Below are 15,742 nucleotides of genomic sequence, written 5' to 3'. Positions count from 1 at the left end.
CTGTAGGAGTCATTCTGTAAGCTACTTTGTTAGGTAGACTTGCTCCAGGAATCAAATCTATATGATGGCTAATTCTTCTAATGGGTGGCAACTCATTTGGAAAATCATCAACAATAATATCACAATATTTCTCCAACATTTCTTGAATTTCAATGGGTAAATCAGAAACTTTAGTAGAAGTCATTATTACCTTGGGCTTGCAAATTACAACAAAATTTACCTCATTTTCTTCAATCTGCTTCAAGTATTCCTTTCCTCCAAGTAACAGAGTTTTTGGATCAGTCTTCTTTCCTGGTACATCTTCTTCTTGTAGAGGCAACAACGTATGATTGACACCATCCTTTCCAAACTTGTAGGTGTTTATTTTCCCATCATGCATGGCTCCTCTGTCATATTTCCAAGGTCTTCCAAGCAATATGTGACACACATCCATTGGCATCACATCACATACAATTTTATCTTTATACTTGCCCACCTGAAATTCCACTTCACACTGTTCATTTACTAACAGTTGATGTCCCTTTTGCAACCATGACACCTTGTAAGGTGTTGGATGTTTCATTGTCTTCAGCTTCAATTTCTCCACCACTTCTGTAGAGACCAAATTATCAGTGCTGCCACTATCAATGATCATCTGGCAACATTTCCCTTGGACTTTACACACTGTCCTAAATAGAGTCTTTCTTTGTGATGGTTCAACCACCTCCTTTGCTGGCTTGAGAAAAACTTTATTAACTACCAAAGATTCTCCTCTCTCTGGTATATTTTCTTCTTCTGTCACTGTTGCTGCTGGTGCTTCTCCCTCAGCTTGAGCAACAATGGCATTCCTCTGATTTGTTTCTGCATTCTCTGGGCACTCAAAAGCTTTGTGTCCCAGTTTGTTACATCTATAACATCTTATTTCTCTGCCTCTTCCTCTGCCTCCTCTTCCTCTAGAAAAACTCCCTCTGCCTCTTGCATCACCTCCTGTGGGTGCATGCTGGGTTGAGCTGCTGCTAGCTCCATCTTTAGGTGCTGTAGATCTCCCTCTACCACCTTGACTTCCCCTTCCTCGGAAAGTACCTCTCCCTCTGGTAGACTGCTTCCTCATGAGTTTTTCTTCAGCTTTCAGTGCTATCTAATAAGCTTCCTCTATTGTTTTAGGATACAGTAGACTTATTTCATCTTGAATGTCCATCCTAAGGCCATTCATATATCTAGCCACCTTCTCATTTGTATCTTGGGCTTCTCCAGCTCTTATGCTTACCTTATAGAATTCCTCTGTGTATTCTTTCACTGTCAAATATCTCTGTCTAAGATTTTGCATTTATCTGAACAAAGTTTGTTGATAATTACTTGGCAGAAAGTTACCTCTTAGCTTTGCTACCATCCTGCTCCAATTCTTGATTGGTTGCTTGCTAAGTCTCTTCCTTTCTGCCTGCACACCATCCCACCAAAGCGCTGCATGGCCTTTTAACTTAGTGACAATGAACTTGACTTTCTTCTCCTCTTTTGTTTCTTCATAATCGAAGAATTTCTCCATGCCATTAATCCAGTCTATTAATTCTTCTGGATTCAGTCCTCCTTCATATATTGCTACCTCAGTCTTTGGCATGGCCGTGGATCTCAACACTGACTGAAAGAACCTCATCTTAGGAGTAACTGCTACAGCTTCCTCCTCTGCAGCTTCAATCTCAGGTTCACTAACATCTCCATCATCTATGTTCCTGCTTGTTGTTAATGCATCCAATCTTTCTTGCATCTGTTGCACAGCTTCCATTACTTTAGCGTTTGCAATAGGTCGTCCTCTTCCACCACGTCCTTGTCCTCTTCCAAATCTGAAAGCCATAGTAACCTTCCTTCTCCTGCTTCTGAGATTCAATCCAATGTCAGATGGCTGCTCTGATACCACTAATGGTGGCCTGGGTGCAGGCGATATGGACAAACTCTCAAATCTGGCTATAAATTCTTCAATTTCAGGCTGAATCTCTCTTTCTGCTTCTGATTGTGTATCAATCATCTAACGATAAAACTGACAGCCACATGGGTTTTTTTCCAATCACCCCTACCTTGGTTATTGCCGCAATTTATAACACCGGGCCTTTATTCTCTATCGGGACTGTAATTCCAAGGAATGACACAAATATACTATCGACAGGCTTTTCAAATGGGGATAACGCAAATAGCGTTAAATACACTATCGGTGTTAAAACCCAAGGTAAGATGTGTTTTATGCAAATAACACAATAGGCACTTTAATACATTATCGACGCTTTGACATGGGTACTTCCCCAATGCGATATGCCACGTGGCTGTAAGCAATCACTATCGGTGGTTCCGAAAGTCCACACCATAGGCTCCTTCCACTTCGACTGTGTGATGCGTCAATCCTTGTGGACCCGAAAACTTACCCAACCCGCTGTATAATATTTCGGGTTCGGGCTTATCGGGGTTTGGACTTCGGTAGTTCCACAACCCTTTCCACTCCGCTTGCGATTATGCGATGCGATAAAGGTTCGGACCCGACACGGGTATGAACCAAATCTAATAGAATTTCAGGTCCGAACTCTGTTCCGGCTAAGTGATTTTCACGATTTCTCTGTGTAAAATAGAGTTTTATCTGCGAGACTTAACAATGCATTTAAGAAGAACAACCGCGCCGATATAAGGGAAAAATTGTACCAATAAGCTTAATTCACATATATGACAGGAAAATAAGGCCGAATTATCATTAACAAGGCTCAGAAGGAAAGAAACGCCATCAAATACATATGCAAATATACCAGTTAACAGAGAACTGTAAGTTCCTATGCACAGAGAGAATTCTTCAAGAACACAATGCCTCCGGATCTCTGGCTGTAGAGCGTCCCATTATTTTATTTATAATTAATAGATAGAGCCTTCTCGGCCATTATCCTTTACAAAAGCATGGCTTTTACATAAGTGATTTAAAGCAATAAAGCTACTACAACTTATCATAAAGCGACTTATTACAACTGATTTTATCCCTAAATTTTATCATTATCTTAAACTAGAAAAGCATGAAACTTGCTGGCTAAAGGACCCCACTCCCTTGCCTGTAGATTTTTTTGGATTTTTGGAATATGTTTGAAGACTTTTTCCCTCTAAGTCACATGCTCCTGCATCATAGTTACATAAATGTATTTTGAGAAAGCTTTAGCAATATGCTTGCCTATTTGTTGAGATTGACCTAAGGATATCCTAGACAAAATGATCCTCAATTATACACGTTTATATGGAATTAAGTATTGGATTATGAAAATACAACATTTTGATGTAAAATATATCATATTCTAAGACGTCTACCAGATTCTTGTCCTCATGAATGAACTCATCCTTCATGGAAAACAAGGTTAAATCTAAATTAAATAGTTGGACATTTTCACTAGTTGAAGAAAAGAAAAAAATTGATAAGAATTAACAAATAACATATTTAGAGAAGGTCAATATTGCTTATCTAAAGATGCCAATTGGAAAACCCTATCATGTCTTGGAAGTTCAAGCAAAAGACATGGATATTGGAAGTTCATCCTTGAGCATGGTAGTTGAACATATCATCCCTTCTATTGGAATGAAGTAACTCCATGAAAATGGCACCTCTAGTTCTAATAAGGAATTGGTGACCTCTTAAAATCTAGGGCTCTCTCCTTCTAAGTTGTAGGTTGTCATTGTGGCTCCTTCTTAAAGGGGAACCATGAGGTTAAACAAAAGAAGGCATAAAAGGACAACGTTGATGACCATTTTTAAAATGTTTAAAATAACATGTACATTAATTATGTACTCTTATTCTTGTAATGTAATATTCGATTCCATTTACAATATATTTATGAAGGTCATTTTCATGGTAAACTATAACACAAAATTGTGATTCTCTTTGAAAAGAAAATATCATTTATATTATTTGAAAAGAAAAAGAAAACTTTAAATTTTCACTTTTCATTTTACTTTCTCTAACTACCTTAATTCTAATGAGGACACTACTTACCATAATGAGAACAATCATTTGTCTCATTATTAAAATTCGAAAAAATCTATAACACTTGAAATAACTTACTAATAGTTTGAAAGAGAATAGAGTTTCATTCTTATTAAATACCTCTTAATCTTAAACTATTCACCTATTTCTTTATATCAAAAAAAATATGAACCTTAAACCAATAAAAAATAATATATATCATGTAAACTTATATATAATTTTTAATAATTATAAATTTTTAAAATATATTTTTCAATTTTATAAAATTTTCTCAATTGTGCAATTATGAAATTAACCTAATTTTAAAGTTGAAAAGGCAATCACATTATGGCCATTACCACATTAATGCACAAATTTATATCAACCGTGATTTTCAACCCCATCACATTTTATATAGATTTGTTTACATATCATACCTACATTGTAAGACATTATGCTTTAAATTTTAAAGTTGAAAAGGCAATCACATTATGGCTATTACCACATTAATGCACAAATTTATATCAACTGTGATTTTCAACCCCATCACATTTTATATAGATTTGTTTACATATCATACATACATTGTAATGGTAAAATTATAAAAATGGGTAACATTTTTTTAACATTATATAATGTTATATTCCTTTAATTTCAATTCTTATGAATTTACAATTTTACTTTAAAATTTAGGTGAAGGTAATGAAATCGTTTTTTTTTTTTAAAGATGGATATTATTTTTGGAGAAAAATGTATGCTTACATTACAAATAAATAAACAAATTGTATATATATGTATATATATGAAAACTTTCTTTATATTTTATATGGACGATGATGTTTTAGTCTTTTAATGGTTGCTAAAACAGTAAGGTCAAAGTCATTACAAGAAATACTCATTATAAGCACCTAGGTGTGGAGGATAACAACATTTCTCCCAACCAGCTAAGCTAAACTCAATCAACTATTATTTTTCATTATTTCTCAAAATAGAGTAAAACAAGAAAAAAAGGTACCATACTAACACATTTATATGCATACTTGTTTTCTTTTTTATGTGATTATTAACAAGAAAACTAAAACCACCCTTTTGAAGAGGGAAATGAAAAGAAATTTCTATCACCCAAAAATATTCACCTAGCCATTTCTTACTAGGTTGATCGACATATACCATGTAGTATGAGTTTTTACATATTAGGACCCACTTTCAACTTAGGAAATAATTTAGTGAACCATTTTCCTAAATTATTTCTCATTAAAACTTAAAAAAAAAAACCCATGAAAATAATAACTGCGGTTGATGGGACACTTATTCCAAGCTTAATGTTGGGCAAGGCATCCTAGTGTGGGTGTTCATTGGTTTATTATGGCTAAGGAAATTTGCAAAGGCAATGGCTAAAGCTTTGGAAAGGCAAAATGGAATTTTTGGCACATTTATTAATGAAAATAATGGAATTTTAAGAGAAAAGGAAGGTGAAAGGTCACATGTTGCATGTGAGGAGGAAAATGAAGGATAATAATGGAAAAATAAAGAAAATAGAGGCCTAATTGATAAAAAGTCTTATGAGGTAGTTGGTACCTTTCATCAGTTCAGTTTTGGATCTCTCTCATTATTCTCTCTCTCTCTCACTCACTCTTGGACACTTAGAGTTTTATTGAATCACTTTGGCATTAGATCAAGAAAGGAAAAGGGGGAAAGAGGAGCGATCAAGCAGCTAAAACAAGATTCTTTGTAGGTATCGATTTGTATGTGTTTTTCCCTAGCTATATTTGGCATGCATGGTATTGTATGTGTTTCTTTGTTGTTATGGTATGGGTTTTGCTAGGTGTGACAGTGTTTTCAGCCTAGCCTTTCCATTTTTGGATAGCCATGGTGTGATGGGGTTCTCATGTTTTGGTTGAGCTAGATTTCCAGATGGATTCGAAGCTGAGTGAGGTGGATCTATGAAAGAAATAACACATGACCTAGTGATCCTTGAATCAGACAGTGGAATGCGGTAAAGCCACTATCCTAGTGACCCTTGAACTAGATTTTTGGTTGTGGTAAATCTAGGTATTGTGTGCCTCGATGGGCCTAGGAATCCTCAATCGATTAATGGCGGGATATACAATAAATCCTAGAGGTGGTTTCCCTTGATTAGGCCTAGGAATCCTTGCCGGTGAATGGCGGGGTATACGATAAAGCCCAGAGGGTGGAGTCTCGGTTATGGCCTACTGATCCGATTGTGGTAAAGCCTAGAGACTAGGAGACAGGAAAATTCCTCACGGTGTAGGTGGAGAAATCCAGTGGCATCCATGCTTTTTTTGGCCTAGTGATTTAGTGGAGATCATGGTAAAGCCTTTTATTACATTTTTATTATGTTTGCCTAGTGATCAGGTGTGGATTGCAGTAAAGTCTAGTTTCTATTGATGAGAGTGAGGTGGTTTAGCCTCAGGATGCCCTGGTTGGTTCTTTTGGTTTATGTCCCACATTCACGCTTGGAGTATGGCACAAGGATGATTAGCTGAAGAGAGATTTGGCCTAGCCAATCTATGGTCGAGTGGAACGTGGTAGTCTCATCCTAGGTTGGCTTTTGCATTCATTAATAAGAGGTTTTTTCCTTGACATCTTATTTGAAAATGTATTGGTTTATATGTGGATTCTATGGTTGATGTATCCTTGATATTTCTATTATTATTATTTTGGTTATAAGCATGTATTATGACAGTGATGATGTATGGCTCTCCTCATGTTTTGATTTGTAAATGAATGAATAATGTATCTATGACCTAATAGATGATAATGCAACTAATGATATAAGGGGACAATGTTTCTTAGCGATTCTCAGATGAGTATGAGAACCCTATACTCAGATCTGTTGTTTAAACATGTAGATTACATAATTGTGACATGTTTGAAGAAATTCTTGTCATGGCTAGTAGGGGTCTAGTCAAGTCCTTTCTCAAGTAATTGCATTCATATCATTATTATGTTGTTATCTTTCAGTTCTAAAGGTGTCATGGAGTTCTGTGCAGTGACCTAGGCTTTAGCCCTGAAAAAGTGGCACAAATCCCGGAGTCGCAAACACAGGTTTGAGGAGAAAAGTCCTCAAACACACACATGCCTTGTTGTGCAAGCATTTGGAGCCTCCCAGACACTCCCTTGTCAATATCAAGGGAGCTTCCAAGGTTTTAATGGTATAAAAACTCAGTGGGACCCAGGGACTGGTCCTGGAGATTACTAGGAAGGCTTATGGGAGTCTTGTAGCATGTATAAAAGGTATATTTTGTGGGTTTCCGTCGATTCCACTTCCTTAAGGTCACCTAGGAGGTTGAGTCCCATTACAGTGGCCTCTCGTCGCATATTTATCCCAGTTAGCTGGTTACTTGGGTAGATGTGGGAGGAGGGTGTTACATCTACTTGCTTTCTTCAAATTGCATTCTTACTCTTCACACCACATAACCACTTCTATATTTGAAAATTGTCGCTGATGTTGTGCATTTTCACACCACTTTCTCTAGCTTATTTATACTTGACTAAATCAAAAAATTCATGGCAAGGTTGACACACAATTCGTAAAATTGTATCTCTTTTCATTTTCACTATTGGAAATCTGATTCAAATGACCCAAATGATTCTTATTTTCATAGCCCCTTGGCTCCTCGAGGGCTTACTTTGATATCCATGAAACCTTGCAACATGACCATGATCCAACAAATCCAAATCTGCATCCACTTAAATGTAACAAATTATTGTTCTTATAGATTTTTGATATACACGGATTACCAATTCCAGCTCCAGGGGCTTTATCATCATCCCCAGGCCCATAGTGAACATCCCTTGCTTGCTACACACGAATTCTCTTCATTTTTTGTTGTCTTTCATGAGATTTTGTGAATCATATCCACAAATTCATGGGTCAATATTAAAAACATCTAGAGGAGTACTTTGAGCATATCTTTCGGCGAGGTTTGTATAAATCCCAATGGATCTCATAACTGTAGAGAGTTGGTAGTTCAACTACTAATTCCCATCCAACTAGTTTCTTAGAAATTAGGTGTTTAAATTTTTACATGGAAAGAGAATTATGGAAATGATTATTTTAGTGAGGACAAGATTCCAACCATTTTGCCTTGTTAGGCCCCACTCACTATTCATGTTTCATATAGTTGTTCATCCCTTTTATTAGTTATTTGGCATTTTGTTTAAAACAAATTACAATACATATTGTTGTTTCGTGAACCAACTCAACATTTACATGTCTATACAAACAACATTTATTTCATTAATTACAATATCAACAGAGAATTAAAATAGGGATATTAACTTTTTGTGATTAATACTTTTTAAATAGTGATTTATTTTTAAAATATTTTAATAATACCTCTAAATATAATGAATGTGTACAAATATCTTTATAAATTCCCATAAATATTGTATATATGCATCCCTTTCCACCTTAGCATTGATATAAATTAATATTGAATTATTGTTTTTTCGAAAATAAGAATATTAAAATATATTTAATTATTTTTTTAATTTAAAAAGAATTTTTAAAAATTTATATATATATATATATATATATATATATATATATATAAATTTTGATAAATTATAATGAAAAAAAATATCCCACATAGCTTTGGATTGATGGTGAATGGGTGCATTGTTGAGATACTTCTTGTGATAGATCACTAGTTCAAATCCCCATTGGTACTAGCCTACCAAAAAAAGAGAAAATAATTATTCAAAGGCATTATAACGATGTAATTAGTATAAGTTCAATATATTTATATACCATGATTCTTTAAGCAATTTAAGATAACGAAGCATACAAATTTTATTTTTTAAATAAATAGTTTTTTAATATTCAAATAAAAATAACACCTATATATTTTTTATTTTTTTATTATTATCATTTTATATATCATTAAACTTAAAACTAATAATATCTAATTTAAAATTAATAATTATATATTAAATAATAATATATAAATTTTCTTATAGAATATATACAAAATAATAAAGTATAACATTGTCGATGAATACTTTTGGGAACTGTGTGTTGTTTTTAAGTGTTTGCCCAATGTTTTGGGTGAATCCTTCACTCATCTTCAGAGACTTCAAGCTTAACTAATAATGTGAAGAGTACTAGACTCATTTAAATAAAGGAAGGCGATAAAATATAATGGATAGAGGATGTATAAATATTATTGTTAGGGAAGGAAATAATGATGAAAGTAATGATTATTATTGACTTTGATGAAAGACTTTCAGGATAAAAGGATGTAAATTATTAAATAAAGAATTGAATAAATTGACTTAAATAAATTATCAAAAGAGAATTTTGAATAATTTCTATTACCTTAATATAATTATTAAATAAAAAATTGAATAAATTATCAAAAGAGAAATTTGATAAATTCTTCTTCCTTTATTTAAATGGGTCTAGCACTGGTCTAGCACTCTTCACATCATCAGTTAAACTTCAAATCCCTAAAAACGGTGAAGTTTACCCAAAATGTTGAGCAAATCTTTGAAAGCAACACATAGCTTTCCAGAGATATTGATCAACAACAATTTATTAAACGTAAAAATATACATACTAAAATATAACCTTATAAATTTTGACAAAAAAAATTAATCAAATTATATAAAAAAAACCATTTAAACATCATACTATTTAATTCTGAAATAACATTTAATAACCAGAAGAATTCCAACGGAGTTTGGCCAGTTGAAGGCGCTGAGAGTACTCCACCTCAGCTATAATTTGCTTCGTGGTTATATTCCAAAACCTTTGTGTCTGACTTTCAATAAACGACTTATAGAAGTATACCAACAGAATTTCGTCGTCTAGTCCAGTTGGAACAACTCCGCTGGGCAAACAATAGTCTTAGCGGAAATATTCAAAGTTATGTTACGGAGCAAGAGTCCACGAAGAATTATGTTATGGAGCAGAGCTGCTCCATTTATATTAATATAATTAAATAATTTGTATATACAAATTAAAAAAAAAATAAAAATTATTGAGTTTAAATATTTTAAAAATGTTAATTTCATGATTTTATCTATCTAAATGTGAAATTTTTAAACTAAAATATAAAACATTGCACATGAATTAATTGAAGTATAAGTTTTCAAAATTTTTAAATTTACATTATTTTTAGAAAAAAATAAAAAAAATCAGTAAGGAGAATGTGATTTTAATATATTTTTAAATTTTTAATATTTATTATTGATTAAATTGAGTATAATTTTTTGTTTTGTTTTTTTTTGGAGTATTTTCAAATTTTATATATGTTTAAGAATTTTTTAAAATTTGAGTATGATTATCAATATTCATAAAATGAAAATCATGATAATTAAATCTAAAAAATTACATATTTGGTATATGACAACCAATAATTAATTGAAGTAAGTGTATTTTTTCAAATATTTTGGAGTTCATATCACACGTTCAACTAAATTTATAACATTGAAAAAATGATTAAGAGAGTTTCCAAAATTTATAATGGATCTAGAGGAAGTCTCAAAGAAAGATACAAGAGATTCAAAACAACTTAATTTCAAAATTCTATTCTCTTCATGGAAGCAAAGAAAACCATTTTTCATTGAGAGCATGACTATGGTTGTGTATGAAATGTATACTAAGAGGTTAAACCACATGGAAAATAAGATGTTCTATAAAATCATTTCAAAGTCTAGCCAAACCCACCTTTGACTCAAGATGGATGACATAAGGAGGCTTGATCTTGGTTAAACTATGGAAGCATAAAAAAAGATATCATTTTGGGGATAAGGATAGTATAAAAATTGTGGTGTGATAAGGAGTTCCATTAAAAAGAATTGAGATATAAATATTGTTAAAATAAGAACAATTTCTCATAAGCTTAATTCACAAAATCTAAGAGTAAATCTAAATTTGTAAAACTTATTTTGTAACATGAATTTTTGATAGGATGTCAATGATGATAAGAAAGTTAAGCTTAATTATGTGATGAGACTGAAAGGGAACACAAAATTATGGTGGGAAGAGATGCTAGCACAAAGGGAAAATAGAGGAAAAGAAAAGGTTAAGAACTATGATAGGATGGTACGAAATTCAAAGGAAAATTTAAGCAAAAATATTATTAGTTGAAATTTTTCAGGCAAATGCAAAATCTCAGACAAAAGGCTATTATGGTTAAAGAATATATAGAGGAGTTTTATCAGATCAATATTAGAGTAAGTTGTGTGGAAGGGGATGAAGAGAAAGTATCTAGGTACATAAATGGCTTGAGATATGATATCCAAGATGAGATAAGCATTCTACCCCTAAAAACAGTTGAGGAGGCATACCAAGTTACTCTTAAAGTAGTGGAAACGTTTGCAAGGAAACAAAGTCAGAGGAAGACATAGAAGTTAGGCAAGGGGTAAAGGACAATAGGAAATAGAGGAAGATTCCAGGTTCAACGAGAGGAAGCAAATCAAAACAACTGAGCCAAGCATATAGAGGAAGTGAGTGTAGACGTGGAAGATTATTTTGAATTTGACAAGCATCTCATCTAATTCCTATAATATCTTTTTATTACTTCTCCTTCCCCTTCTCTGATCATCCTTCTACGATTTTATGGGGTCTATGAAAGAATGTAGATTGATGCCTAGATTATGGTTATTAGAGTTATTACATGATGGTTGTTAGGTGTGATGAATATCTCTTTTTAGCAAGGCTCCCTTGAGGATTTGTACATGATGTTCTAAGATCGAATATGGGTCATTTCCCTTCTAAACTACTATAATGGCATGGATATATAGTGAATATAGATCCATATGTTTTGGGGTTTCTTGAATTCAATCCCTGATTGGTAGTGGGTATGTTCTTTTTTGGCTATGAGATTGACTTTGTTAGTTGGGTTTGTTGTTTTTCCTCTAGTTGTTTTTATTAACCCATTGCCACATGGTTGTTGGTTATATTACCTTGGGATACCTCTTTAACGAAGGGATCTTATAAATTAGCCAGAGACTCAAAGCTAATGCGAGTTGAGATTTCTAGATATGTCATGGAGGTTGGTTGTGGTTTGGGTTGTCTATACTAATGATTGGGCTAGACAAAGTCATCCTTGTTCATTTGAGATTTAATTTTTTGAGTAGGCTTTGCTTTTTGTGTGGGATAATCCTTGAAAAGGTGGCCATAATCATGGAATTTTTGGCACTGCAAGGGGATGTGCTCATTGTCTAATGATTGCTTCCATACTATATCTTGATACAATATATCAATCAAAGCCAATAAGAGTTGTGATATGTCTATATTCACATAGATCATGGCATATGATGTATATAGTCCCCTTTGAGTAACCTTAGAGGTTTTGAAAAAGTGCCCCAACACATTTTCTATGCCCTAAAGAGTTTCTTCCTCCCATAATTCTTTTGGAAAAGAGAAGAGCTAGATCTAGACTAGCATCATTTTGAAATTTTGTTTGCCTGGGCTTAAATTGTCCATCCAAAATTGGAGGTATAGTCCAACATAATTAAAGAAGTATAATCTTTCGAAAATTCAAGTCCAATTCTCAATATTGGCAAAGATTATTATGAAAAATTCCTTTGCTCCTAACTCCAAATCAATTTTCTCTTTTTGTATCCATATTATCAAGGCTCTTTTTTATGGGCCAAAATCCCATAAACTTGTTAATTAAGACATGGTCTTATGTAAAATGAATATATTCCTCAATCCTATTAGATTTAATCTCACATTTAAGGTATGTGTTGCTTTAGACAAATAACGACCTCATCCTCATGATTACAAGGTAGTTCCTAGTAGTGGATCTCTAGAAGAAGAGATTCCCTTCATACATTCCCCTTATCACGAAAATTGAATGGAGGGGTTGCACGTGTGGCCCATCATTTTGTGATTCATGCATTGCCAAAGATCATGTTACTATAAGAGAGAGATGCCCCCTCCCCTTGAGTGCACCATGGTTAAAATAAAGCGAAAAACCCTAGAATACAATAAACTAGTTGAGTGAAAAAAAAAAAAATTGAATTCCAATTACATAATTCTAATTAAACTTAGATTGACCATGACTAAAAATCACTCACCCCTCTTATATAGATATCTAATTTTATAATTTTTTTATTATCAAATGTATAATTAATTTATATGTTATATTAATTTCATAAACCTTAACTATATTATAAAATTTTTAATTAATTGGTATGTTATTTTAATTTCATATATCTTAACTACATTAAAATAATATTATAAATATTATTATTAAGATTTAATATTTGTAAAATATTAAAATTTAAATTTTTTAAATAAACCTTTTAAAAGAAAACCAAAGAATAGTTGACATGGAATATCGAGAGAATAAAGATATTACACTCCTAAAAGTGTATCCAACACTTTTTTCTATAGAGTATTACTTTTGAGGATTTTTACATTTTCATGTATTAATTTAGTATGGGTTATTTTACATATTAATTTAGGAATTTTTAAGGGTATATATTTCTTTTCAAAAAATTTAATTGAAAAAAAAAATATTTTATTTAAAAAAAAAAACAAACTCAAAATTATTAAGTGAAATGAGGGAATTTGACTATGGTAAAAACAATATTGTAGTGTGACTTCAACATGGTGCTATCTACTATGGAAAAAATGGGAAGAAGAAAGGTAAGGGATGTATTTGTGCATACCTTTGAATGAGATTTGTATAAATCCCAATGGATCTCATAATTGTAGAGAGTTGGTAATTCAACTATCAATTCCTATCCAATTACTTTCTTAGAAATTAAATATTTAAATTTTATGTGGCAAAAGAATTATGTTAAATATTATTTTAGTGAGGACAAGATTCTTACTATTATGCCTCGCTAGCCCCTACTCATGATTCATGTTTCATTACATTTTTGTGATTAATATCTTTTAAGTAGTGAAATATTGTTTAAAACAAAATACAATGCATATTGTGTTGTTTCTTTAACCAGGTTAGTGTTTACATGTCTATATACAAACAACATTTATTTCATTAATTACAATATTAACTAGGGATTAAAATGAGAGTATTACATTTTTGTGATTAATATCTTTTAAGTAATGAAATATTTTTTAAATATTGTAATGATACTTCTGAATATTATGAAAATGTACAAATATCTTTACAAATACCCATAAATATTGATATAAATTAATATTTCATTCTTTTTATTTGAACGAATATTAAAATAAATCTTATTTATTTTTTAATTTAAAAAGATAAATTTTTAAATATAATTATATATATAAATATAATCTTGATAAATTATAATGAGAAAAATTAGTTTACTAAGCTTTGGATTAATGGTGAATAGGCGCACTATTAAGGCACTCCTTCGGATAGGTTAATATTCAAAATCATTATAACAATATAATTAGTACAATTTCAACATGTTACTATGGAGAATTGACAATAGGTGTGACAATAGATGGATATGATATCAATAATTTCTTCTTACCATCCAAAATAAGTCCAATTAACTATAATAAAAATGTTACTAGGGAGAATTTACAATAGATGTGCAGGATATCAATAACTTCTTCTTACCATCCAAAATAATCCAATCTACTATAATGAATATTCTCTCTTTAATTCAAATAATTTATATATCATGAAGTTACCATTCTTTAAGCAATTTAAAACACTGAAGCATATTGTAATGTAATATTCATCACAAAATAAATTTTATTTTTTAAATAAATAGTTTTTTAATTTTCAAATAAAAAATAAAAATTATATATTTTGAGTATTATCATTTTATATATCATTAAAATTAATAATAATAGTCTAATTTAAAATTAATAATTATACATTAAATAATAAAATGTAAAATTTCTAATAAATATAAAAATAAAATAAAGTATTATTTTGTCAATGAATATTTTTGGAGAATTGTGTGTTGTCTTCAAGGATTTGCTTAATGTTTTGATTGAACCCTTCACTCATCTTCAAGGACTTGAAGCTTAACTAATGATGTGAAGAGTATTAAACCCATTTAAGTAGAAAAAAGTAATAAAATATAAATATTATTGTTAAGAAAAGAAAGAAAAATGATTAAAATAATAATTATTATTAATTTTAATAATAATGAAAATGATAATTATTATTGACTTTGATGAACTTTTAAGATAAAAAAAAATAAATTATTTAATAAAGAATAAAATAAATTATAAAAAAAAATTGAATAACTTCTATTACTTTAATATAATTATTAAATTTTATATTAAGTAAAAAATTGAATAAATTATAAAAAGAGAAATTTGAATTCATTAAATAACCAAAAAAATATGAATTAATTAAGCGAAAAAATAACAAAAATATGATTAATTAAATTATATAAAAATAACATTTAGACATCACACTATGTAGTTCCAAAATAACATTTAAATAATATTACACACAAAAATATTCACACACTTTAAAATTAATAATATTACAATTTGTATGAAGTATAACAAAACATTTATGATGGTAACTGTGTACATATATTCATTATTTTTTCAATGAAAAGATGAGAGAGAATATTTTTCACATTCTCATTTTCCCAAATTACATTTTGTCACCACTCAACCTTTCACTTATTTGCTGTAACCTGGACAGTTTCTCCATTCCTCTAAGTAATCTAGTCAATAATGGACAGTCTGATATCCTCAGTAATGTAAGTTGAGACATTGTTTTGTCATCCCACACGTCATGGGTCCCACCATATTCTCCGACCTTAGGACAACCACACATTGGAAAGCGCTGCTCCCGAACGCTAACTCCCTTAGCTCATGGCAATGTTATATTTGAA

This window comes from Pinus tabuliformis, chromosome 4_1, assembly GCF_031772625.1.
Source record: "Pinus tabuliformis cultivar Carrire ecotype Pingquan chromosome 4_1, CPIR1, whole genome shotgun sequence".
In the NCBI taxonomy this organism is placed as follows: Eukaryota; Viridiplantae; Streptophyta; class Pinopsida; order Pinales; family Pinaceae; genus Pinus; species Pinus tabuliformis.
Note: the sequence above shows the minus strand (reverse complement) of the source record.